General features: G+C 41.9%; 1 long non-coding RNA gene across 2 annotated transcripts in view; it reads left to right on the top strand.

Moving 5' to 3' along the window:
* The window catches only part of LOC145941544 (uncharacterized), a 264923-nt gene extending 247526 nt beyond the window's left edge, over positions 1–17397 (top strand). For both annotated transcript variants that reach the window (XR_014426177.1, XR_014426178.1), the window contains exon 11: positions 14920–17397. This is a non-coding gene — a long non-coding RNA (uncharacterized LOC145941544). The remainder of the gene's footprint in view (positions 1–14919) is intronic.
* Positions 17398–27763: the final 10366 nt, after the last annotated feature.

A 27763-nucleotide genomic window follows, 5' to 3' on the forward strand; every position in this document is an offset into this window, starting at 1 on the left:
TAAGTGGGGGTTGCTTCTACCGCCGGTGTGCATGCATTATGCAGGAAGATAATGCTCTCGGATACTTTGTCCGTATGGGAATAACGCGAAAAGCCGTGAGCGCCGGGAGCTTAGATCGCGGGCGTAACTCTTTCTACGAGCCGCCATTGAGAATCGAGATCGCGCCGTTCGTTTTGGATAAAGAACGTTGATAAATTATTGTCAGAGTTAGCTTACGAGAGATGTTAATATTATTATTTTTAGTTCATTACATTGTATCTATTTTACAAACGCTGTTAATAATATATGAATGCAATATGTCACAGTTTTTTTATCGAATTAAGAAAGAAAAGAAACTATTAATTATTTTGTGTCTCGAAAAACATTTTTTATAAAGAAACAATTTGATAGAAAATATATTTATATTTTAGACAGCATTTTATCGACTAAAGAAATCGTTCTTCTTTCTTGTCTCCTCTCTCGAACTTGAAGCGAGGTTATCGTCTTGAGACTCGCGAGACAAAAGTAATTTGCCGGCGGAACGGCTGCGGCATATCCGTGTGTGCGTGTCTCTCCACGCTCGTGAATGTGTCAGAAGAGTGCCCCAAGGGTGAATCGGTCCAGCAGGTATACGTACGACGGCGTGCAATGGGTACACGTGTACCGGTGACTTTCGGATGCATCCCCGGGTAGCAGTATCACGGGAGAGAGCGAGATAGGATCAGGCGGTAGAGATTCGGTGAAGAAAGGAGAATAGAATATCTGTCGGCGTAGAAAGGGAGGATAAAGAGGGTTTAAAGCAAGACGTCGAAGAGTCCGTTATGAATTCGCGATGGAGAGAAACGAGAGTCGATACAGACAGATATACATATACGGGACGTGCATCGCTACTGTACAACATACACACACATGTATATATACATATATATGTATGTGTGTGTGTGTGTATCGTGGCAACCTAAATTCTGAATAAAACGGGAGTTGCATAAGAGATCAGGGGCGTGATGAAAAACAAACAGCGGTTTAGGTTTGCTGTTTGATCTTCGGGCCGAGGCATTCACAGAACTCTCGACTCCCGCGTGGTATTATCTATTGACTGTATAGTATATCGCGGCTATGTGTGTGCATGCAGAGAGAACAGGACGGAAAGAGTGTGCGGGAGGGTGCATCGACGAAAAGGAGTAGCAGCGGGCGGCTGATACGACCGGCTGGACCGTAGTGGATGATGCACATCTACATACGTTAACGACGGAGCTTTTCAGTCTTCGCGACCGACGTTGCTATTGCGTTCGCTTGACATTTGGGAATAGCTTTTATACGCCAGCCATCTTTCATCTTTAGCGCTTGATGATGCATTCGTAGCGCGGGGGAGCAAGAAGAAGAGCGCGAGAGGGTCCTTTGATTCCTTATGAGATGATACGAGTAGCGATTCATCGACGTCAGTGAAAATATTGAGAAAAGAAAATAATCGATAATATTTAAAATAAAAATAAAAAGTAAATTTAAATTATTGGAGGGGGGCGGAAAAGATTCGAGATAATAAGAATAATACGAAACCAGCGTTACATTTTTTTTCGCGATGGCTGGAACAAGCTGTACAAGCCGATAATCTAATTTGACAGTCGCGCTGCAATATCGTGATAGAAGGATTTGCGGTAATAAAAGGCGCCGGCTTATTTGACGCTATTTGCAAAAACGGAGAGTAGGACACGTAAGCCATTTCCATATCACGTGGTTTGAGAGAAAAAAAGAACACGCACGTCGAAGTGATGGGCGTTTACAGGCGGACGAGCAGTAATCCATATGTAACCCTCGTTAGTGACGAATCGCTACCTACCTTGATATCGTCTGGTACTCAATTAAGCTCCGGCCTCCCTCTCTTTCCCCCATATCTCACCGATTCGTGAAGTGATCTTCTTTTTGGGAGCGCGCGTGCATAAATATCCGCAGAGAGGATCGATCCTCTCGAGGCATCGCTTCGCCGTAATTTGACGAACAACTATTGACAATTCTACGGTTCTTATCAACCTTGAAACCTCGTTAAAACCTTAATCGATGCAATTAGAAAGAAGACGATTAAATAATCCGCATTTTACATTTCGAAATCGCGTTGCTTTGAACGCGTTTTCGCCGGATTAGATGAGACTCCTGTTTGCGACCGGATTGATTGAACCAATATCAGAGCTGCTTTGGACAAGACTATCACGGTGTCGAGTGTTCAAGCGGCGCGGGACCCTCTCGGAAGGCTTTGAGATATCGGGATACATACACGCGGTTAGTGGTAGTAGTCAATAGGGAACGGATGGATGGTCGGAAGGATAGAGGTGGTTAGATACACAACTCCTACCCCCGTCGATTTCTGACTCGCGGATATACGTACGCTCTTTTTGTGCGCACCCATCAGCTATCCCTTACCCCGCTGGCTCCCTCGATCTTGAAACCTCCTTCAGGTTTTTCCTTTCAGTGTTGCCTTATTGAATATCCCACGAGTGGAAAATCAGTTCAACCTCCTTGAAAGGAGACGACCAAGCCAGCTCCACCACCGTGTTCTCCTTCCTTTCCTCCCTCGCGTATTTCCCCAGTCTTCGTTTTCCTCCCCGCAAACCTCACGGTCGAAGTTATCGCATTCAATGCGATTTCCCGCCGATCAAAATCGGATAGCGGAAGAAGCGCCTTGGGGGAAAGAGAGTGGAGGTCTTCAGACGAGCAACAAATTGTCGTATCAGATTTCCGGCTAAAGTGACTGTGCAATAGTGACGTGCTTTTTTTGTGACGAATCAGTATGAATGTAGGGAAATTTGCACTGACGTTTGTGCAAATGTTAATTCTTAAATTGTACGTGTTAGGCTCAATGATATTGTATTAATAAGTATACTGTATTCAATACATATACATATATTGACAAATAACAAAATTAGTGTCAAGAATGCTGAGTTTAAAGAGAGAAAAAATTCGACTATAAGCTAAAATTATGAACGCGATTTGGCATAAAAAGAATGGACGAATTTAAAATTAGATTACATTCTTCATAAATACTGATTAATGAGATTGAGCATATTGACAATTATTTTTATTACAATTCACTATTAATCTCCATTTATTACAAGAAGAGAATGAAGCGATGGCAGAGAGTCTCGATGGGAGGTCTCTCAATGTCGATGCGTTTAATAGATTGCCGTTTTAATATTTTTATCAGGAAAGGAAGCACGTCGCTCTTTCTCTCTTCCTCTCTCTTTCCTCCCGTGGCATCGGCTGTTCGCGAATTGGAAGGGACTGCGTTTCCAAACGGCACCGCGAGCCGTCACGTTTGACGTCTCCATGTATCATCCGTCGGTTTCCATTATACGTGCGCTCATAATATCGCTGGGGATACGAGATGACGTGTGCGAGAGAAAGAGAGAGAAAGGAAGAGGCGCACGCCGCGTTATAAGTATATCCGAAGTGAGCGCGCGCCGCCGGAATGAACAAAATAAGGGTAGAGAGAGAGATAGAGCGAGCGAGCGGGGAGACGAGCGAGAGGAACCTTCGCGGTAGCGTGGATTTCTTTGCATAGGGAATTCGATCGTTTGTCATGTATACGCCATCTTGCCGTAAATTGCTGGGAAGAGCCGCGCTCTCGAAATTGCTCGTATGCATATTGGATGTTCGTATACTTTCTAGCGTAAATTCAATGCGCGATGTAGATATTCCCGGTATACGTAGACTTTGAGAAATTGCAATCGGTTATTCGCCATAATTCTGTTTTGCGTATAAACCATGCAAAGTATAAATTATCGATGAAATAATCATTATTAAAATCTCTTCCTTTTTTTTTGATTATAGATTATATAAAATTAAAAGAAATTTGCATCGACGAATTAAACGATATCGTCATGTCAATCATTAATTGAGAAATCAATAATGTTAATTAAAATGTTCTTTTCCACCCCTCTCCCCCCGATTTCTGGATCGTCAAAATCGTCGAGCCCCTCGAGAGCAAAAGGTAGAAAGGAGTAGTGGGTGTCGCGACAAGGGCGAATGCCACAAGCATTCGGCTATCCTCGTTGGATATTTATTCGTTCGTTCGTTTTATTTATACTCAAGTTCTGTGAGGGCCTACCTTATTTGCACCCGTTCGCCCGCCGCTCGAACCCCTTCCACTTGTGACAAATTCTTTAAATGACACGACTGCCGCCGAGACTCAGAACCCTTTGCCACCGTCGCCGCGTTGGGAAAGAAAAAAATTAATGGACGCATTCGAATGAATTTTATTAATTGAATCGCGCGTAGGGCGCCGCGGTTCGACGCGGCTCGTACGACCCTTTGTAAATGCGGGGGTGACTTGTTGCAACCGCCTTTTAAGAGCTCCTCTTTCCCCCTTCTTCCCCTCCTCCCTGTGTCAAATGGTAAAAAAAGACGTACCAGTCGCCGATTGCCTTTTATTCATTATCACCCTCTTGATGGTTACGGCTAGAGATGAATTTTTACACCGGACTTTTCATAATCCACGCAATACGCATTGCAGTATCACACGCACATGTGATCGTTTGCATCGATTTCTTAATAAATATAAAATATTTAATTTTTATTTAGCGTCCGCCGAGTTTCTTTGAAAACCAAATCGCGATTCAGACTTCAAAATAAAATATATTTTACGAACAATGTAAAATTTTCTCTTTCTCACTCTCTTTCGCGATATTTCTTTTTTGGAATACATCAGTTATTCTATAAATGTTCATACGTTTGATTCTTTTAAGGTTAAAGGAAATGAATGTGAAGGGAGAAATAACAATGTATATATACACTTTGCTTTGCAATAACCAATTTGCAACAACCGCTATTTTCCGCGCACGTTAGTTTTCGCCGATATGCCCGAACAGGTTTTGCGGAAATGCGTTATTTGAATTCAACATCCACTTGACTTTGAAGTATCCCTTAGAAAGCGCTCGGTAGTCGCTGCTTTCCCCGCATTGTGATGTGGATATGACGGATACACGGTCCTCCCGGGTATTGCTCCACGATTCCATGCACGCTCATTAGATTAATCTCCGAGCTTTCGTTGAAAGCCTGCGCCGCGACGGGCACGTTCAAAAAACAAGCGTGCACGGCGAACTCATCCCGGCCCGGACCGTCCAATGAATGCCCTCGAGCGGACATCGGCTGCGCGAAGACACGAGTTACCGTCGAAAGAGACGACGAGGGGATGGGGGCGGGATGAGAGGCAAAGTTGGGTCCAAGAAAGAGACCGGGGGTGAGGAGAGGAGAAAGACAGATAGAACTCGGTGTACGCATGCTAAGTCATACCGCGAATGTGAGAGTGCAGAGCGGAGAAGAGATGGTGGAAAAGAGAGAACGGGGAGGGAGGGAGGAGAAGAGAGAAAGAGAAGCGATATAAAGGATGGGGTAGGGAGCATAAAAGGAACACTAGTAGGTATTAATATTTAGCGTCTCTGAAGCCACCCGCATTCAGGCAACTCCGCTGGATTTCCACCCCTTCGTCTCTCCCCATTGCCACCCTTCTTTCACCCCTCCGTTGCCACCACCGCCGCCGCCATCGACGTCGGCGTCGCGTCCCTTCCGCAGGCACCGATCTTCCCTTACCTCGCCCCTCGGGGTGTGCACGTCTCTCTTTACGGTAAAATATGTAAATCTAACCAATATTTCTAAAGATACAGGCGGCGTACACACGGCGGGGGCTCTTTTATGATGGGGCAAAGCGCGAAACCCGCGGATATCGCGTTAGCGCATATCAGTGTGTCTGCCTGTGTATCTTTCTTTACCTATATATGTGTAATGCGAGTGTATGTGTAAGGACCAACCTAAATACTCGGCTCTGAGCAAGGATGGAAAGAGAGAGACACGCGTGTGTAAGAGCGGATGTCTGCGTGAACTCGCGCCTGTGTAAGAGCGAGTATTTGAATGGGGCTTGAATATCATCCATGAATATTTTGCAAGTTCCTATTTAAAAGAACGCGAGGCGCGCGCGGTAAGATATGATATCGGGCGGCGGACCACCTCGAACGCCCACGTGAGAGGCAGAGACGATGGATATATAACTGGGTACGGGAGGTACCTACTCGAGAAATCGATAGTAAAACCCGGAGAATGTCTCAGCGGAATGGCGCGGCTGGCTTGCAGTCATATATATTTTTATATAGATATCGTTAGCCGCGCTACCGCTAGCGTTAATGTATTACACTCCTTCTCGTGTGCATATAATATCGATATATAGTTGTAATTGTTGGAAAACAAATATTTCTAGTTGAATTTTACAGTTTATATAACATATTTTATAATTGCAGCCATCAAAATTAAAAAGATCTTGATTAATATATATTTTATTTTATATCTGTTACATTATATGTCGACAATATATTGAATTATTTTATAATGATTTATATATATATAGATACTTTTTTACATCGTATCGATATTTTCTTATATATATGTAGAGTATCGGTATAATCTTTTTTTCTATAGATATAATATTAAATCGATAATCTTATTACGACATATAATATTTACTCGTTCTTTCCTTAAAATAATATAAGAGCTATGAAATATATAATTATATAAGAGAGCTGTAAAGTATTTAATTATATTACTTGCCTACAGTAAGTGTACACTCGTAGCACGCAATGTAACGAAATGCATAATTACAGCCGGCAATTCCTTAAGTCGTTCGTCGACATCGATATGGCGCGCACGTAGTGAACGCGTCGAAAGATCCCCCAGCGAGACTTTCTTATTCGAAGGGGTAGCTAGGACGGCGCACCTTTCTCCCTACGGGGACGGAGGCGGGGGGACCAATTTTCACGGCGGCGAGATATATCCGGGAGGTCTCAGAGTACCGAAGGGTTGGCGGCAAAGATCACAAGTAATTGAATGGGGGAGAGAGGAAGCGGTCTCGCTTCAACCCCCGTGAGTGTTCAACCAATTAATCCACTTCAATCCCGAAGGCAGCCCCGCGAGCATCGAGCCACGTTTTTTTTTCTCTATTACGCTGTAGACGCAGTAAGACGTATTGAGATCGAAGGAGATACCTCTGGGATTCACAAAACATCGGTGCGTTTCTCCTTCCGTTCTTGTACTATCGATCTTTCGATATCCTCGTTTTTCCTGCTACTTCTCGCGGTTTTTTTTATTCTGAGTTCTCTGTACGATTTTTAAATATGCAAAAATAGAACTTGTACAGATTTACCCTTAAAAATTTACATATGCAGAATTAAATATGTGTATATGATTTTATGTAATTATTTATAAAGCATTACCAGAAAGCTTATCACTCCCAAATCGCCAAATCTCGAAAGAATCGAGTTGCACGCGTGTACGATGGACAAGTATCGTTTCAGATTTCCAATCTGAAATGGCACTTCGATGGATAACATCGTCTGGAAATGCTCGTAGTATCAAAGCGATCCCGCAACACCAATTAAGTCCCTTTCAGACGAAATCGGGGATGGTCTGGCCAATAAAACAAAGTAAATCCTCGTCTGGTCTAATCTTCGAGATAGAGAGGTAGTGGGAAGACGAAGAGAGGAAGGGGGTATCGGTCTCACTCTCGTTGGTAACGAAAAGTAACGATTGCCAGGTACTCCTGAGATACAACCGAAAGAGATTTTAACCAGACCCGGTCGCAAATCCTGGATACGTCCCCTAATAATACTCAATTCCAATGTGGATTAATAGCGGTTTATTCCCTTCCTTCCTGTCCGCCTTCCTTTCGCCTGTCGCGGCCGCAGTGCCTCCCATACGAGCCGCGACTCGGGTCCCGAATTCCCATTAACGCCCTAGCAATTAAGTCGAGAGAAACTACTTAATCTCCCTGCACCGCGATTGATCCAGCTTGAACTAACAAATCTACATCAGTATTTTGTATTTTGAACCAAGACTTGAAATGAAAATGTTGTGGCAATCGAGCTTAAGTATGATCTAAGCACGGTTCGGTGTCTTTTTCTCCTCGCTGGAAAAGTTTTAAAATCAAGTAGCGTCGAACTCTCATTATATAGACACGCGGCACGCCGAAAAGACGACATTTACGGTAAACGGTGAAGGGACCGCGCGCCGTACAGATTGTCGAATCGGGAAAGGACAGGAGAGAGCAGCATGCTAATTTATGACACCCTGGCGCTCCATTACGAATATTTATCCGCGGCGAGTTTAATCTAAACTTGGAGAGTCCTCTTCTCTTCGAGTCGCTTTCGTCCCCTCTTCTTGCAGGTCGTCGCGCAGATTCCTTCCTTCCTTCCTGTCTGCCTTCCACGTCGTTCACATTGTCGTTCTCACTCCCGCAACGGAGAAACCCGGCGCCTTAACGACGTATTGTCTCCACGACTTATCAAAACAATTCGTTGAACTACTACCCGTGCCCTTCCGTGCCACGACGAACATTGTTTCGTCCGCCGCTGATTAAACGAGTCGACATCATTTTCAAAATTCGTCACGCGGCACCTCGATCGTAACGCTATGATGGAATTGACAAGACGATGTTAATAATTTTTTACTATTAATTTTTTAACAACGTTACAAATTATCAATCAGCAAAATATCGATCAATAAATATCAATCTATATTGGAGGATCATCGATTATAATTCGCGTTTTATAGATTTGCATACGATTATTCTTCGATCGAGTATATCCGATTTATATTGCATTTTGCATTTATGATCCGCGAGACAGACGTTTTATTGCGCATGCGAATCCAAGTTACCGATCAAAGTGTCATAAGCAGGCTCGTAATATTCGCTCGACAAGATAATCTTTCGAAGGAGAGAGCAGTACGATAATTTCGCCGTCTCAACCATCGTTCCTCATTCTCCGTTTTTTACGGTTATATCCTTATTTCTCGCCACCCCATTTTTCCGAAGCTCCTTTGCATATTAACAATATTGCTCTTCGAAGAAACGGAGCGGTTTTAGGATAAAAAATTATGGAGAGACAACCTAGCCCCTCTCCCTTCCTTCGAGTTTCTTCCCGTTTCCTTCTTTCCTCGTCTCCATCCCTCTTTGCCATCTTAGTTTCTTTCTTTTTCTCTCCTTTTTTTTACGATACTGTCAATTACACGCCCGTTTGAATTCACTTTCCGACCGAGGCGAATATTCCGATATAAATTTTTATCGTTTGCTACGGAGAATTCTGTTCTCTGTACTTCCTCTTTCTATTTTATGATACGCTTCATCCTCGCATCAGCTCATAGTTTGTAATTTCTATTTTTGTCTACATTCGGTGCAAAATACTTGAGCGTGACAAATTTTTGCTCTCTATGAATAGATTCTTACATAAGTCTATCTAACAAGTCAAAAATATATTCTCTGAATAATGATCTAATTATATATAGGTTTAAAAAAAGAGAGAGAAATTATCGAACAGAATTAGAAAGACACAGAAACATATTATTAATAACTACGAGCTAACTTTCACAAATCGATTTGGCTGCGAAACTAAAGTGCACGCGTTTCTTTAATACAGTGCCAATCCCCTCTATCCATCATTTCTGAATATTACCGGCGAATGTAACAAAGTACTCGAAGAGGAAGGTTTTCGAGGGTGATATTACTCTGTAATAGATATTACGTTCTACCTGCTCGCATATTAGATTTTAATATAGAAGATACGAGAGAGCGGCGCTGAATACTTTTTCCTTTGTGAAAAATTCACGTCGGCTGCAACTTTTAATACGTAATACCGTCGGTGGGCGCGCCGCATCGTTTGCGAGCGCATGCTAGACGAGCGCGTACGTATGCTATCGAACGCAGGAGAGACGTATGCAGAGATATACTTATGGAGCGCACTCGCGCGCTGTCACTTCGCCCCGAGAGACTAGGTACACGTTTTTTGTTACATCCGACGAATTTATGTCTGTCACGCGCTATTTTTCATCGCGACCGATTTAGATCACGAGTCGAGTTACTATATTTTCATCGATGTTCTATTATTTCCGCTAATTGTATTAATTACTCTTCGCCTGACATTTCATAAAAATATATGAGGTGGATGAAAAAGTAGTACGAATAGGCGATATGCGTATATATATATATATATATATATAGATTTTGTTAGAAAGAAGAGTTAACGGGGGATGTTCGCGTATTCTCTTTTGCAACGTGTGCAAGTCGATGGAAGCAGTCATGGTGCGACGTGTCTCTGACGCGGCGTTGAAGTTAAGTGGATGCGCCTTGACGAAGTCGATCTAATTAACTTCGAGGCCTCTCACCCTTCGGCCTAAATATCGCCTCCTGTCCTAAATGCGGATCAGTGAATTGCTAGAGACGCGGTTGCGCCGGGAGAAAGGGCTGACGTTGCCGTGAGAGCTGGAGGCCAAAGTGCGGGGGCGCGCGACATAGGGGGTTGTTTTAACGAAACCGGCTCCCCCATCCGCCCACATCGCAGCCTGCTTAAACGGCGCAGACAGATACGCGTGTGGATTTTACTGGCGCGTGTAAAGCGGTTGTCTATTCGGTTTATTTGTAATCAACGCAGCGTCTTGACAAAAGCGAGATGTTATAATATAACTGTGTGTGCCTCTCTGTGAGTTTATTTTACTCTGTCTTTTACATAAAAATATGTCAAAGTTGTCATAAGTAGAGGCATGTTATTATAATGATCGTACGATTACTGGACCTTGAGCTGAATAAATATGCGATGGAAATAAATTTGTAAAAGTTGATGAGAATATAATAATAATTGATTATTAATAAAAATTATGTAGATATTTTTTATCTATACAATAATTTTTTTAGTAAATTCAAGGAATAAACGTATATAAATCAACTAGTTTTTGAGATATCACTAAATCTTTTTCCCGATTTGATGGAGGTGACATCAGGAACTCCGATATTTATGAAAATACAAACGCTTCGGATTCTCCGATTCTGTTAGGGTCGAAGGGGAATAATTTCGCTTGTTTTGTTCCCAATCGAATTCTATTTGTTTTCTCGACTGCGGAATCGGTCGAATTCCTAAGACTCTCGGTGTGCTCACTTCTAGTCTTACGATATGATATACCCTCGTCTTGGAGAGAAATTCAAATTCTTCTAAACATTCTTCGCGTTAGATACACCCTCGGCAATCTGGGATCTTACAAAATAATATAGATTTTGTGATCATTACAAAAAAAGAGATATGGCATAATTATTATTTCATCTGACAAAATAATATAGAATTTGTGATAAAATTCGAAGACGATATAATTTAATTATTTTATTAAATTTTGACACATTTTTGACAATTCATAATGATAAATGCACATCGTTAATATAACAAATTATTATAATATTTACAATTAGATATTTGACACTTATACAATTGCGACGAAGAGGAATGTAAGTTTGATAGGGGTTCTGTGCGCGTAATCTTGTTATCCGTGAATACCAACAGATTCCTAAGACGCTGCTCGTACCCGTGTATCCGAGCTGACTCGTTTCCGATGACCAACTACGATTCACAGAGAAATACAAATTCTTCTGACTAACGGGCAAATTCCAGTGCACGGGCTATTGAAAATACCACTTTGACATGACCGTAAACTCGAAGGCAATACCGGCACGGTACGCGGTCGAGTTTCGTTCGCCTGGCATTTAATGTAAAATAATGCAAATGCCGTATCGTCTTTCGACGAGATGTTAGCTAAGAGTAATATTTTATCTTGCAAAGTGCAAATAGAAGCTCACGAATGTCACCCTTCTTCCAGTACTCATTTGACAATGCACACGAATAGCAGAATAAAATGCCAGAGGGATAATGGTGAAAGTATTCTTTTTTTATTTATTTGTTGCGCCGCAAGTACACACACATATACATAAATATATTTAAATTCTTTCAATGGAATATGTATTACTAATTTTTTTTTTTTTCGAGAATTAAAATTATTGATTTTTAAATTTATTTCTAAATCTATGTTTCTCTAAAATATCCGATTACAATAATATTTTCTTTAAATTTAACGTCGAGATTTATCGCGCGTTCATTATTGAGAGTAATCAGCTGCAAGATTTGATGAAATCAAGTCTTGTTTGGAATTGTACTTGGCTGAAAATCGAGAAACGTTTCGCGAAGCTCGTGAATGCAGATGCTGACACACCCACGCCACTGAGCGACGCGATATCGCGAATTCGAATTCGACGGTAGTAAACCAGCACTAAATCTTGAACAATCAAACGTCCATTGTTTGCCTAGGTCTGTCAGTCGACGGAATACCGATTCAGCGATTACGCTGTGAATATATCCGCAGACGCATCGAGTGTACACACGCAACACAAACTCGTTCTTCGTATATGTATATGTATATATTTATGTAGATATCTATAAATACGTATACAGGGTGTGCCAGTTGCAATCTCAAATTACAATATTGCGTAAATTGCATTTTGAGCAGTGATATAAATTAATATATAATTTAATAGTAACAAGAAATAATAAAAATATCTCGTTAGTATAGATCAATCGCTATGGTATCATATGAAATATTTGTCAGATGAGAGAAAAATGATATTTAATGTTTAATATTTTTCAACCTCGCGTTTTCAAAGAAGTTTCCCAGCTTGCGCGAGTAATAGATTGGCTCTTAAAAGTACTGAACATAACGATCTGTACACCCTGTATATCTCTCGGCGTCGTTATATCGCGTCTCTCCATCGTCTCCCTGCCATCGTGTAAGTGGAGCGCGTGGTGCGATCACAATGGAGAATTTGACTGCTTTTGATTTGAAGGGAAACAATGGAGGCAGACACACTACTTACTTGTGCAGTTATTTCGCCGGCGCTGCCGGCTATAATATTTGTAGGTGATTGCATACGTTCGCGAGGAACGAGGATGGGCCTCGTTGCACTTTTATCGTTGGCACGATCCGTCGGAATGGAGGTGCGAACATTCTGGTTAACAGACACAACACACTCATAAACATAGAGACTTTATACGCTCGTGATAATTTACCATAAACTTCGGAATGGTAACACGAAGATCTGACGTATATTATTGTGATCAAAATAGAAAGCTGAATCAATATATCAGATACCCAATTTTTTCACAAATTAAATTATTTTTTTAAATAGAATACATTATACTTGGAATTGATTTGTAATACTTTGTGTCTTACAGTCTTTTTTTATAATAAATTTTAATTTGCAACCATCTTGAACGTCTTGTTAAAGTGTCACAAATTATATATTATTGATTGCTTGTTGCACGAAAGATAATTTACGATAGTATTCGCCTTACATCGATGTTTTTAAGCAACCCGTACAAATCGGCTTTGCCGATCGCGATGGCGGAATCTCTCCTCGTCGTTCTTTGTGCCGGCTCGGCGCCGACGCGTGACACAGGAATGAGAAAGGGAGAAAGAGACAGAAGAGCGAGAGAGATGGGATGGGAGTGGGAGGCCATTACGTAGACGTAATTCAAAAGCGGGAACGTATGCTTCATTTATTAAAGAGATTGCCTCGAAAGATTGCTGTTTCGCGCATGGCTACGTCTCCTGGCGCTGCCTCGCTCCCTTCAGCCACGGTCGCTGGCTCCTACGCAGCCGTCATCATTATTGTGCCGGTGCCGCTGCAGCAGGCATTCGAATTACGGCGCGTTTATATTCAATTTGTTTCTAGAAATTACAATTTGTTGAGAATTGGCGCGGCAGACGACGCCGAGGAGCTGCGAGCTGCCCTCCTTTTCGTGCACCTTCGGAGCCCTCGGCGATCGTTGCTTGTTCAGTCGAATCACTCCGCACCCATTCGATTCGACGTCGAAGGTGTATCAAGCTTAATGACGAAGACAGATTTTAAGAAGAGATTCGCGAAAATGTATGTTTGTAGCGCCGTTCTTTTTGTAAGACATAGGAATAGAAAGTCATAGGAAGCTTGATTCGAGGGTTGCCCGTTGAAGAACACTGAATGATATATGGAGACAATATGGTCTCATATTTTTGTCGCTGTCGCGGGAGGATTAAGCTTATACTCTTCCGCGATCGAATATCTTCGGCAGTTGTCACGTAATGTTAGCACCCTACAGAAGTTTATCCCCTTCCGCTCGCTCTTTGTGCTTGCATCCCCTCATATTCTTGGTAGCAGTGAAAGAAATGTGGCAAATGATAAATAATAGTGCTGATTCGAACATTTATCAATTGTAGCGATTATTTCTATATATACTTGTAAATTTTGAATGAATCTTAAGTTGCATTAATTTGCATAATTTTTTTAAATAGAAATATATTATGCATAGAAGAGTAGGAAAATATATTTTTTAAAATATTTTCGAATAAATGATTGAGATATCCAAGTTTTACTATTCTTAAAGAAAATTTTCCTTATTTATTTGCTTACGCGCTTTGGGGACTCGTATATGGCCGCATAGATAAAGCAACATAGTACGACAAAGACTTACGGCATCGTTTTTTCCCTTTATTATGCTCTCTTTTTCGAGACAGGATATAAAGGAAAAACGCGAGAGAGAAGGCGAACGAAAAGAGATGGCTCTTTATATCGGTATAGTACGTCTCTTCTATATATATGTATATATACTCTCGTTTCCCATCTCTGTCTCCTTCAACGCTGTATTTCGCAGCCGCCGTCCTCGTCTGCTCTTACTCGTCAGTTGGTAGACGACCATTAGTGGTAGGGTAAAAGCTATTGGAAATTCGCGGGATCTTTGAAAGGGTGTAGATGACGATTTCGGTGGCACTGTGTCCGCATTTCGCTCACCTCGTTCACGAACCTTCTCCCGCCTTTAATATCACGATTATATACTCGCATGTGTATTTTTATTCGCAGTTCTATATTCGTATATTTTTTAATCATATATTTTCAATTTTTATCGCATATTAATTTTTTATCTACAAAAAGTGTGTGAGTGCGTTATACAGTTCAATTATGAATGTAATTCATATTATATATAAGCACTGTTTTAAATATAATTATAATATATATTTGAAACATAAAGAAGAATAATTTTTCTCGTATTTTTCTTTTTACAGATGATCGGTCGTTGCTGTTTCAAGGATTTACGATCGTCTTTATGCCATTGGGAGTATAACGACATAAATCACGTAGCGTACTTGTTTTATTACGTAGAGTCGATCGCGCACCGATTACGCAACGAACTTATAGCTAGCCGATGATGTATATGCCTGATAATTGTCGATTTCAATCTGCTGAAACAGTCCGCTAATAAATAATTTAATGCGCCGGGTTTTCGTGCATCGGTGATTGCGAGCGATGCACGGTCGGTCGGTTGCATGCCGTGCATTGATAGGTACAATGCGACGTGATTGTACCAATCATGCGATATTATAATCAATAATACACGCTATTAAACCCTAACTATGCACGACTGCTACCGCTGCTACTAATACAGGCTATGCACCGCAGCGCTATTAAGGCTCCAGCGGCTCTCAATATCGTCATGTTCGCTTTCTCACGAATAAATTTGCTGTCATATTCGAATTAATATCAAATCGATATCAAACATGTTCCATGTAAAGGGCATCCTGAATACTTAATGTAAATTTTAGATGGCGCAACGCGAGAACTATCGAAAAGACTTAAAAGTATGGTAAATCGTAAAGTTACGCGTTTGATTGAAATAAGACGTGACGATGAGAACCTCTGGGTAAGATCAAGTAAATAGAAACAGGCAGTGCCAGTCAGTGCTCGGGGAAACGCAGCATGAGACCTTTGAACGTCCGCACTGTCTTTGCGTTTCTATGGATCGTAGAATATGGAGGATCAACGAAACGCTGGGATAGGACATGCGTCACTCGTGCAACTATAGATATTCAGTCAATCGATCATGTTGACATGCTTGTTTGATTGATGTATCGAGGATAGGTCGCGTTGCATAGTCTATACGTTCGGCATGATACTCCGCTACGAAACAACAAGGACGGGAATTTAATCATGTTAGATTTTAATGACAGATACTAATTATTTTTAATATAATTTATATACGAGCGGGGAACATAACGTTGCAGATAAATTCGCGGGACAGATTTGTGCAGCAGCGAAACGCGCTTTTATTAATACCGGAGAAGCGTCATGGCCTGGGTTTCAAACCGAGAAACGAAAACTCTCTTCAATTATTTGTCTTCCTCGCTTCCGCGCAACGGAAAGTTTTCCCAATGGCTCTCCAGGTTAATACTTCCGAGGGACTTAATACTCTTTGTACCTATTTATAACTGCGAGACGGAATCGCGGGCACGTAATCTTCCATTATAATTGACCTCTCCGCCGTTACTCGTTGTTTCGCGGGTAAGCGCGAGTAGTAGACAGGGGATCTCGTCATGAAGGGGTCGAAGGGTATAAGGGGGCGAGGGAGCGGTCGCAAAGTGGGGCGAGTAAGGGTTAGAGGGGGTGAATCATTCCTCCCCCTCCCCCTTCATCTACCCCCGCGAATGTACCGCTGGTACACGTCGGTCGGTATTTATTTTACAAAACGTTTCTTCCTCGCTCTTTCCGCCGCGCCCGACTTAATTTACCACCCGAGGTATTAATTATAAAAAAGTCGTAACTAAATGCCCAGCAGGACGGAGTTACGCGCGAGCGCGGGTCCGCGCGGACGCGGCTTTAATTTTCCTATTTGTCGGGGAAGTTAGCGTCTGAAGCGAGCGCGGAAATCATTAGCGAAGTAAAAACCCGGCTCCCACGCGACTTCACCAATACCAAAGCGACGGCGGGCGCTCGCTTATAAGGCGCGATGTCGTTACGCTTTATCCCGCAAAATTGAATTTGGGATTCCCCGCTCAATGCGGAGATAAAACCGCGTTACGTGCACCGCTGGAAAGTCGCGCGCGAAGTGGAGCCGTCAATTAATATGCGCGACGGCCAACTTCTTTCTGATACACGGTCTCTTCGTATATATTGCGCGAAGAAACACTCTCCGAGATAGTAAAATAAAGTATAAACTCGTGTACAGACAGTCCGAGCGATTAAATAAATTGAAAATCTATGATTGTAGAAAGATATCATTTTTAATGCATTTGCATAGCTGCTCTAAATTTCCATAAAGTGTTAATTATTGTTTGATAATAACGCGTGTATCAAAATTGATCGTAATTGTAACTAGAAATGTGTCGCTCCTTTTTGACAATTTTTTTCTGTAATTGAATGGCAGAGGGGCTGAGAAGAGTGAAAGAAGAGAGAGCCAAATACGACGACGAGGTCGCGCGTCGCTCTTCTCGTAAATAAATAATTAGAATCTCCCTTCAACGTCTCTGCAGTACTTTTCTTTTTTCTTTATCCTGCCTACCCCGACTCCGTCTTCTCCGGCCGGTGAATGGCAGTGATTGGCAGTTAATGACGACGCTTCACGGACTATCCTCTACACCGTCGATACCTACCGCTTTCCGTCAGGACGAGTGTCCCTCGTAATTTCTATCGAGACGACGGTGATTTTATTCTGGAGGACATCGCTTCCCGGAGACACGGCCAATTTCTTCCGGAATCCCAACGAAAACTCCCGGTGACGCTGTAGAATCGCGTAAGTTTGTAAAAATTGCATTCACACGATTACATTTATCTCGTTAATGAACTACTTATATTCTTATTCTTTACGTTATATAATCTGCATGAGTATTCAACGAATACATTCTTCGTCGAGAAAAAGTCGAGAAATAATATTTATCATATATCACACATAAATCTAATTTTACTTTGTTACACATATAATTATCTTAGACTATATTAATTACATTCTAATCAGATTAATTTCTGATTAAAAAATATATCGAAAGGAAATCATAAAAATCGCTTTAAATTAATTCATAAAAAAATCATAGACTCAGCACTGTTGTCGCTCAATTGTAAGATAAGCTCGACCCTCTCATTCCGAGTTTAGAATGCATCAATACGCTCACAACTCCAAATATATCAATCTCCCCTCGAAGGACCCATGTTTTTCGTTTGCCATCGTCAGAGACTCGGAGATCAGACCGCGAGAGAAACTCGCTCGTCGCAAGCAGCGGCACTTCTCTCGACCACTCGGGGAATAAAATACAACAATACAAATATCATGGATTGTGTTCGCGGGGGGTCGTCGACGAACAGTAGTAGTGCGGCGCAGCTTATTTACTCGGATAACGATGCTCTCCGGTTCACGTCGAATTGGCCCTTTCTGGCCCTCTCTCCCGCGATTCTCCTCCGCCCGATCCGTCTCTCCTCGCGACCCCATTGTTCCACCATAAAAATGTCAGTTTCGCGAATCTATAGTATAGCCGCGCACAAAGAGGAAGGACAATGAAGGATGTATATGGAAATAGCCAGATATAGAGGCTGTACCCCGCCGTACCTCCTCCGCCGGGCGCAGCTTCTCGAATGCACTTGTCGTGCACATTTAAACGGCAGTAATGAACCATTGTTGGGAATTATCAGTCCTACGTCGCGAGAGGAGCTCGCTCGCTAATTATCAGCGGAGTACTGTATGCGCCACGGCGTTGTCGGACCAGTCGTCGCGCTCGACTACTTTCTTGCCTCCCTCTCGCTCGTTCGCTTCCCTTTTTCCCCTCTCCCGCTAACCCCCTTCCTCTCCGGCCTCTCTGACGTGCAATAAGACTTTTATTCGTGTCACGCGAGAGCCGCTCTCTCGTGTAAAGTGCATCTGCCTCGCTTTTAGAGGCGAGGCTTTATTGCGGGCTGTACGCGGCAGGAATTGAAGTGGGCGCGTGAGAGATATAGGGAAAGGACGAGGGAGGGGGAGGAAAAGAGGCTCATCTCTTTCTCTCTACCGACGTTGATAATTAGGCAGGAGGATGTGGCGAGAGGCGGTGGATCGTGTAAATAGCTTGTTAATAGTCGTTCGTTAATCATGCGAATATGCATTATCGTTGAAAGGGGTTCTTGAATTCAAATTTTTTTTTTTTTATCGTTCGTATGCGAATCGGTTTCGAATAAGAATGGGAATTTATATCGCGACGAGTTGATTCATAGCAGTGATAAGATAAAAGAAAAACCTCAATGTGCCTTGGGAGTCGAGTGAGCGTCTTTGATTTTACTTTAATTTAACTTTATCGGGAGTTGGTCAATAGTAATGTCCCTAATTGTTTGTCGGCAAATCCTTTGCCGGTGCCTCTTATTGAAATTCTTGTCAGACTTTCTTGATTAAACAATCGAATTTGTGCTTTCGTCTTCATACGTTAATATAATATTTTAATTGCGCGTTTTTATTTTAGTTTTAATTTCTCTTTCTTTCTCTCTTCGATCATTGATATTTTAATTTGTAGAAGAATTACGGACACATATTAGAAAATTGTATGGTAACACATGTAATTCTATATTCTTGATATCTCATGTTAGATATTTGATATATATGTATATATAATTTCGAAGGAAATTTATTTTTCCGTAATTAATGCTTTGACGCAGAAGGAGCACGCGCTAATCTGATAATAAAATCGGCTGCTGCTCCTCTCCATGGCGTGTAATTTTACGGGAGTTCTTGCGCACGTTTAAGATTCGCGTACCACTCCTTCCTTCTCATGCAAACGATTTAATCGACCGATCGCCATTTCCAGAGGGACCCTCGGCCTGATTCGACTCGGCTCCTCTACCGTGAAGAGCAAAAGAGGAAGCGCGGCGCGCGGCTTAGCGTAGGGTCGGCCGATCGGCCAGATCTCCAACGGCCTTATCTTAATTATTCCGAAAAGTTAATTAGTTTTTTCCTCCCGTCCTCCCCTCCCCTCCCCACCCCTCCCGCGGAAACCCTTTGAACGTTTCCGCGTCTGACGTGGACCTCGCGTTCAAGGAGAATCTCGGAATGAGAGAACGACCGTCCAATCGCGCCGCCGCTCGAGCGCACCGGCCGAGTAATTCGCGTTGGACGCTCCCTTTTGTGCCTTTAATTATTCTCTCGCCCGAAAGGCGAAAAAGAACACACGCGTACGCACACTGCGGCATTGCGCTTCAAATTTCTCATATCATTTTCTGACGTATTATCCTCTCGCGCATTAATCGATGCATTCGTCAGATGAAGTATATTTGTATATAATTTTTTGTGTGTTTATTTTAATTTATTGTTAAATACATTATATTTAAATCCGTTCTCTTTTCAACTATATTAATTATTTTCCATGTACAAGTATTTGCAGTTACGTCGTAGCAATTTGTATTATAATTATATAAATGGTAGCAATATAACTTTTTTTTATTTATAAAAAATATGATTGTCTTACATGTAGGAACAGTGTGATTCTTTAGACAGATTATAAAAAAATATAATAAAAATATTTCTACGATAAGCTATTCATTAGATTGATTCTTTATGCCTTACTTACCAAAGGAACTACTGGTATCTTTGCGAGACTATCGCGTTACGTTAACGATCGTCATTAACTGGTATAATAAAACACTTTAATCAACGTAACCAGCTCAAACAAGACGATTTCGTCGCCCCCGTAAACCAACCGTTTTGCCGTGCGTGCACACGACCGTCCGTAGGGAGTAAACAGGTGTCGGCGGACGGTCGTACACGCGGTTTACACGAGCGTCACCCCTTGCTCGCGTGGATGCAACACACCGAGGGGTAGAAGCGAGAATCGGACCGAATGGGGTGCGAGGTGAGCGCGGGAGAGAGAGAGAGAGAGAGCAGCGCGTTTGACAGTGGCGAAATTTTTTTTTCGTCCCGCCGAAAGAAAGTGTAATTAAGCTGGAACAATGACGAATGTCAACGCGCGTGTCACATCGTCTACACGCCTATAATACACGCGTTACATGTGTGTGTGTATGTGCGCTTAGCATATTTAAGGTCTCTATATCGCTATGCAAATGACTATATCCGGTTGTACGCGAGATTACCCGCAAGATAATGATAAAGAGTATCATCTTTTTTATCACTATCTGAATCGCGTTATATCATACGGTATTAAATACGGCACGAAAAGGATAAGTACGATATATGTTTTGTGTCAATCATTTCAAGATATAATTTAAAGCTGAGTATAATTTGTCAGATTTGACATATATCGTAATGTTCATTAAAATATTTAAAATTATTATTAAATAATAAACAAAATTTAATTTTTCCATTAAAAGTGTCACTTTAAAATATTGATACCTAAGTATATTTTGCCAAGATTTTGTCAATTAATGATAATTGGCAAATAAATAATTGCAAATTTAATTAAAAAACAGACTGATTAATATTATTCTTGAAATACTGTATCAGTATCAGTTTAAAAAACGTTATTTTCTACGAAGGGAACATTTCGCTGACAACGGTCATATAATGAGAGTGCTGCGAAGATTTTCCCGATACTCGTGTGGCATATACGTGAATGATAAATACAGCAGTGGTTAGTGCAGTATATGGCGCCGCAACGCGAGCAAGGGAGCTGCCAAGCATGATTACAGCCACACCGCGTAGCTGAAGTCAAAAAGCATCTCGTGTTATTTGCGATGCGGATTCTTTCACGGATACAACAAAGAGCGTTTTTAGAATATTGATATCGAATCCGCGAGAGTGCCTGTGGAAATCATAAAAATTTTTACAACTATATTGGGCTCGTACATTATTATCTTCTACAAAATGGAAACAATTTTCAACATTACATATATATTTGACAATTATATTTGCATTACTAAAATATCATTACGTATATAATTAGAAAAAGAAAAAAATTCGAGGTTTCCTAATGAAGAATTAAAAATAGAAAAGGCAGATTAATATTTTTACAGAAGTTGTACGTTTTATATAGCGAAACGTCACAGTCAATAATCTTTTGCAAGCAATAAATTTTCATCCATGCATTGCAGAAGTAAAATATCTGTGTGTAACGACGCATATTACGCATGTGAGCCATCTTTTTGCCTCGATGCGACAAAGGATGTTTTTAGAATATTGATATTGAAGCTGAGACGAGAGAGAGAGAGAGAGAGAGAGAGAGAGAAGGAAAGAGCTTACGCGCGAAACTCGGCGACAGCGCAAGCTTCTGCGCCTTCCTTTTTCATTCATCTCGTTTTTTTTCTCCCTTTTCTCCCTTTCGACTGCGTGCGCTCGCTCTTTTCGTGATATCGCGCGTTTTCAAGGGATCGACTCGCTGATCGTGAGAATCACCGGCATTTCCGGTCTCTTTCAGAGCGCTGCGCTGGCGTTAACCCTCTGGAGAGCGTTTTCATAGATCGGCTACGTCGAATAGCACCGCCAGAGAGATACGCAAATGAGTCACGCGAGTAAAGAACGTGCTGAATTTGAGTAGATCGCTCGGAAACGTTTGTAATATCAATTAATCTTCCTTAACACGGCGCGCTACTTTGGTTTCTACAGGTTTTACGCGAGCGAAAAAATCATGCTTTAATACGGGATTTTATTTCTACGCCCCCGAGATAGATTTTCGACTTTCGTGCCTCCCAGCTTTTGTTCTCTTTCATGCGAGATCGAAATGAGAGAAGCGCTTTATTCATATCGACGCTACGATTTAATTAATTTACATCATCGCGGGAACAGAAGGTTCAATTTGTAGAACAATCGCGGGCGTCGTCGGCGAGCAACAATGGTCACGACGCCGCGCTCTGTGGTTCATATCTCCATTACTTAAAATAAATCAATATTTTCAATATCCCTAAATGGAGGTCTCCTTTATGCCCGTCTTTCCACTCTGTCGTCGCACCGCCTGCGGCATAGCACTCTATCCGTCTATCCGTCTCCGTTTTACACCGGCTCGCCTCCCTTGGCCCCCTCATCCTCTTTTCGTCCGTAATAGCGAGCATGCATATCATTGTCGACAGGGAGAACGCGAACCGTGAAAACGCCGAATATGCGGTCTGACAATAAAAGATGTTAGCGGTGGAACTTGGGCGCCTCCTTCCCCCAAGATCGCTCGACGGTAACCCCCAAAAATTCGAATGCGGCCGGGCAATTTCGCAAATGGGGATTGCCGATACACACATTCGGGGCGAAAGTGTTATAAATAATAACATGGGTCTCTCTCTCCTCGATCCGTTCTAAAAGTCAGGCGTATTGTCAGCTATCGATTGCAACGCAAAGTATAAGCGCAGTACATTCTACATATTGTTTGGAAGCGAATATAATATTTTATGCTTCAATATTTAATTGATATTAGATAATGATGAAATTATAAATCACAAGCCAATTTATCCAAGAGAATATATGAAAAGGTATGTAAGACTTCGATTTCACATTTAAATATAAAGGAAAACAATATTTTACAGATAGATATTAAAAGAAAAAATATTTTATAAATTTAAAAGAACTCTAGCGCAATGTATATTTATGATTTCGCAATTTTATAAGCGATCTCATTTCTACTCGAGAATATGAATTCACAACAATCAACATGGACACGCAATTATATCGTTCGGCCGGGTGTACGAAAAATCGAGCACGGCGAATTAATAACGCGAGATTTAATAAAAAACGCAGCCCTAATATCAAAGCATTGCGGTATAATTGAGTCGAGAGTTTTTGCCCTGGGAGCACAAATTACCCGCTAAACTCGCGTCAAACGTCTTGGCGCGCCCCGGTAGCGCCGGCTCTCGCTTTTAGCAGTCGCGGCGCGCGAGAAGCTCGTCGACGAGCAGCGGAGTGGCCGTGGAAAGAGCGCGAGAGGGTAGAGAAATTAAAGGCAATGACAAATTCACGTCGTGCAGATAATTGGAATAAATAAAGGAATAATAGAGGCACGTCGAGCGAGGGGAAAAAGTGGGTGGCCAGCCCCGAGGTGGACGGGGTGGAGGGCCGTGGGGAAGCGAGAGGGGGATGGGAGCGCACAACCCCTTGACATCTGTAATTAAATGAAAACAAAAAGAAAGTAATCGTACGCTCTCTCTCTCTCTCTCTCTCTCTCTCGAGGGTCGAGTCAAGGCAGCGAAATGAGAGAATCTGATAGGGAAGCGAGACAATGCCCTCTCCTGGTCGCCTGAGAATGAAATGTCACCGACCGGATACGGACCAGCGATTCGTTTGGATCGCCGTTCTTCCGGGACCATCTTTATACCACCGGCGTCTTCGTCTCTCGTTCGCAAGTGAAAATCTCTATCGCACATTTTTTAGAATAAAGAACATCTTTAAAAAGTGTTTGAGGACGTATCTCTGTCTCGCGCGGAGTATCATTGAAGAGAGATAATAATTTGAATCCGATTTTTATTCGTTTTAAAAAGCGCGATATTAAACTCGATCTCAAATATCACGCGATGTGATCAGAGAAAGAAATTGCAGTTTCCATTCTATTCAATCCGTCGCTTTAGAACACAGGATATATAGAGCGGCTGACGTGTTACTGACAGTGACGTATCGCTTCGAAATCGTCTTGGGCACCCTCGGTCTTAATACGCCGGGGGTTCCTGCACGTCTAGCATCGGGAAGCGTTACCGAAGACATCACAAAGCGATCTGCTCGACGACGGTATCGGCGGTATCCGACGTCGAGCAATATGCCATCAAATCCCCGTAACCATCAATATCCTTTCGTTCCCGCCACAGAAAACTGCGCGATTTCTACTCTCCTCCGTCCTCTCCTGATTCCTCGCCAGCCCGTTAGAAGCACTGAAATGTTTTACATTGCAAAATCAATGCCGACACATCAGGGCCACCCTCCGTTTGGGTTCCCCTTTCTACTGCGAGTAGAACGTTCTGCTACGAGTCTCTTCCGGTAAATCGCACGATTATTGAAAACGCATTTTGATATTCCTATCGCGGGGAGCGAGAACGAGACACGCCTGAACGCCTTAATTGCGCGATCTCCCGAAGCGATTTCGCATTTTGTTTTACGGGAAGAATCGAAACTGAAGGAGCAAACAAAAAAGCAGAATGCAGAACGCGGACTCTTTTATAAAAATATAAAACGGACGGATCAGTGAAAATTCGATTGTCATTGTGATAAAACGACTTTGTTCCTTTAAATCGCCATGAAAATTTTATTATAATTTTTAATAGATAATGCAAATAACCGAGAGACAATTATAACTGCAGTATCCATTTACGACTTTACGAGATGCATGTACTTGTGAATGAACGAGCTAATAAAGACTCGTTGCCGTCATGATTAATTCAAGAAAATCAGAGAATAAAAACGAGAGCTTTTTTCCTATAGAATCTTCGATAAAGAAACGGGAATAATTCGAACGGCGGGTCGAGATAGATACATTATGCACCGTCCAATCTCGCGGGTGATTTCCCTCCAATCGGAAGAGGGCAATCAGCCCTGTTTAAATACTCAGCGGCAAGCTCGAAAGGGCCAATAAAAACTCACTTCGCGGATTGGGTAATAAAGCTCCAATCAACGGCTTAATTATTCGATTACGGCCGAGAGCAGGCAGGTGGGTGGGTAGAGATTCGGGGGCGGCAAGGTCGACGGGGACGAGATGCGGGTGCGCGTCGGAATTTCCGGGCTTATGGAATCGAAGATAATTAGAAATAAATAGTAACGAATCAGTTTCGGCCTCTCCCCACAGGGTGGGTAACTGGGTCTTATTGCTTTAATTAAAACGGGAGCGGAGTGACTTCTGCGCGTAAGACTTTACTGTGAAAGTCTTACCTCCACGCCCGTCCATTTCCGTTTCTTCCGCCTCTACTTCTTCTGATAGGATTGAGAGGTACTTCGAGCGTAAATTGGAAACAACGGCGGCAACGGACCGAGGCGAGTCCCGCGTCTCGATTGAGACAAAGCAGCGTTAGTTCGTATTTATTAGTTCGCTGTTTTGTTTCATGAGCCGTATCGGTATTTTGCCGTCCCCATTAAATTCTCAAGAAATAGACTCGGGCTTGCAAATCGCGGACACTGAAATCTCGAATTGGTAGATATTATTCCAAGTATTTCTCCATTTAATTTTTTTTAACAAATATTGAGAAGATAATTATTTGGTTACTCGAGAGAATCCAATATTATTAGTACATTAATGATTCGTGAAAACTGCTTTTTAATTAATAATAGCAATAATAAATTTAATTAACAAGAAAAAATTATTCTGTCAATAATTAAGCAAAATCGTAATTGTGAATTTTGATAGAGAGTTAGTTCTAAATTTTACGTTGATTAATAAAATCGTGTTTTAAAAAATTAAAAATAAAGATATGCGATTCAAATCGAGCGACTGAATTTATTCTTCAATTTTTCCTCCGCGATGAAATGTTAATTACGTTAAAGATAAATGTACGCCGACGAAAACGAGAAATCATTTGGTTCTCGCAATATTAATACGGAATTTAATGACCAGAGATATTCGACGTGGTGGAGGGCATGGAATATTATCGCGCGACGCGGCCGGGAAAAGACGAATTGCTTCTCTCGCTAGAACTTTATTAAATTCACGTTCGGTGAACGTTGGAAGCGGAGCGTTAATACGTTCGACGATTTTTATGCTCATGTAGGGAGGGACATATTGGCGGCTTTAATGCGACATAAAATTTCACAGCCATGTCGGGTCCGGGCAATATGTATCGGCGCCGCCTGTATTGAAATACATTTAATGCACGATGATCACCAGCTTATGATTTTTTTCAGCTAATATCATTTCAATATATCATTCAATACTTTATACGGAACTAATAGCTATAAGAAAAGCTATAAATTATTAGATGAAAGAAATCCAAAATTTTAATTTTGTATCTTAAATAAAATAAGGAAAATTGGAATACATAATCTAGATTTAACTGGATGAAATCAATTTATGACACAAGCATTATAAAAATTACATTTTTATTGCAATTAATTTTGTGTGCGAAATAGGGACATGGCCAGGCATTTTCTCTTGATCTATTCGTTAATGGCAACATTTTGAATTTTGCGTCGCGTATACACCGGGATTGAAAGCAACGTCGCAAGATGAACCAGTCGATGCCAAAAGCTACCCTTCGCGGCGCGTACGGTGAAAAGGATAAAAGCGCTAGCCGTCCACCTCGAGGGATCGAATCGTGGCGGACGTAGAGGAGAGTCCAGCCGCACTCTCTCTCCGTTTTATACTTCGTTCCGTGTTTTTATTTACACCGCATTATTTACTTTCCGTATATCCCGCGAACGAACGCCCGGTATAAAGCGGTTAGAGGAGCCGCAGATATAAGCACACAAGCCGGTTCATTAGAGACATTTGAGCTTCTCGTGAGGAGAGCGAGGTGGGTCTGGGGGTGGTGGCGTCGGCTTCCTCTCTCGCCCTTTCTCTTTCTCTCTCTCTCTCTCTTTCTCTCGGAGTGATTCTGGACTGCGAGAGAGAAACGCGGGGTGGTTTTGGGGCTTGACGGGGGGTGCCGCCTCGCGAGGGTAGTCGGGCGGAGACAGACAAAATCAACAACGAGTAACGGTAACTCCACGATATTAATCCACTCGTCGAGTTTTCAAACTTCCTACAAAGGCACCGCACCCTCTCGCCCGCTCTGCCCACCTACGCCGCCCATGTCGTAGCTATTTCCGCGCAACTGCATATTTGTAATGAAACCATAATCAATATTTTATTACCGCCGGGGAGACACGATACGGATCTAATCTGTGCGGAATCTTCCGGTGGAAGTATATCGTTTTTTTTTTTTTTTTTTTTTTTTTCTTTGGAGAAAGATACCGCGTATTTAAATATTATTTAATAGTACTCGAAATCTTAGTCGATACTTAGTGATTTTTGAAGCGCACAAGTTATCACAATAACTCAGGCTGCGTGACATGTATTACAGTTTGTTCTGTTTGTGTTTAACTGTAAAAACATTGCCTCTAATTAATTAAGAAGATTATTCATTTATTCATTGGAAAATTATTTCTATAAATATATCGGAGACATATTTTACTTAACATGTAATAGTGAGAGTATTACTCAAGTGACATTTATTGATGGGGAGAAATTCAATCAAAAAATTTTGAGTAATGAAATTGTTATTAAACTTACTGCTACA

The sequence above is a fragment of the Prenolepis imparis genome, unplaced genomic scaffold (genome assembly GCF_030444845.1).
Source record: "Prenolepis imparis isolate NDT839.2.m4 unplaced genomic scaffold, iyPreImpa1.0 SCAF_10, whole genome shotgun sequence".
Taxonomy (NCBI): Eukaryota; Metazoa; Arthropoda; class Insecta; order Hymenoptera; family Formicidae; genus Prenolepis; species Prenolepis imparis.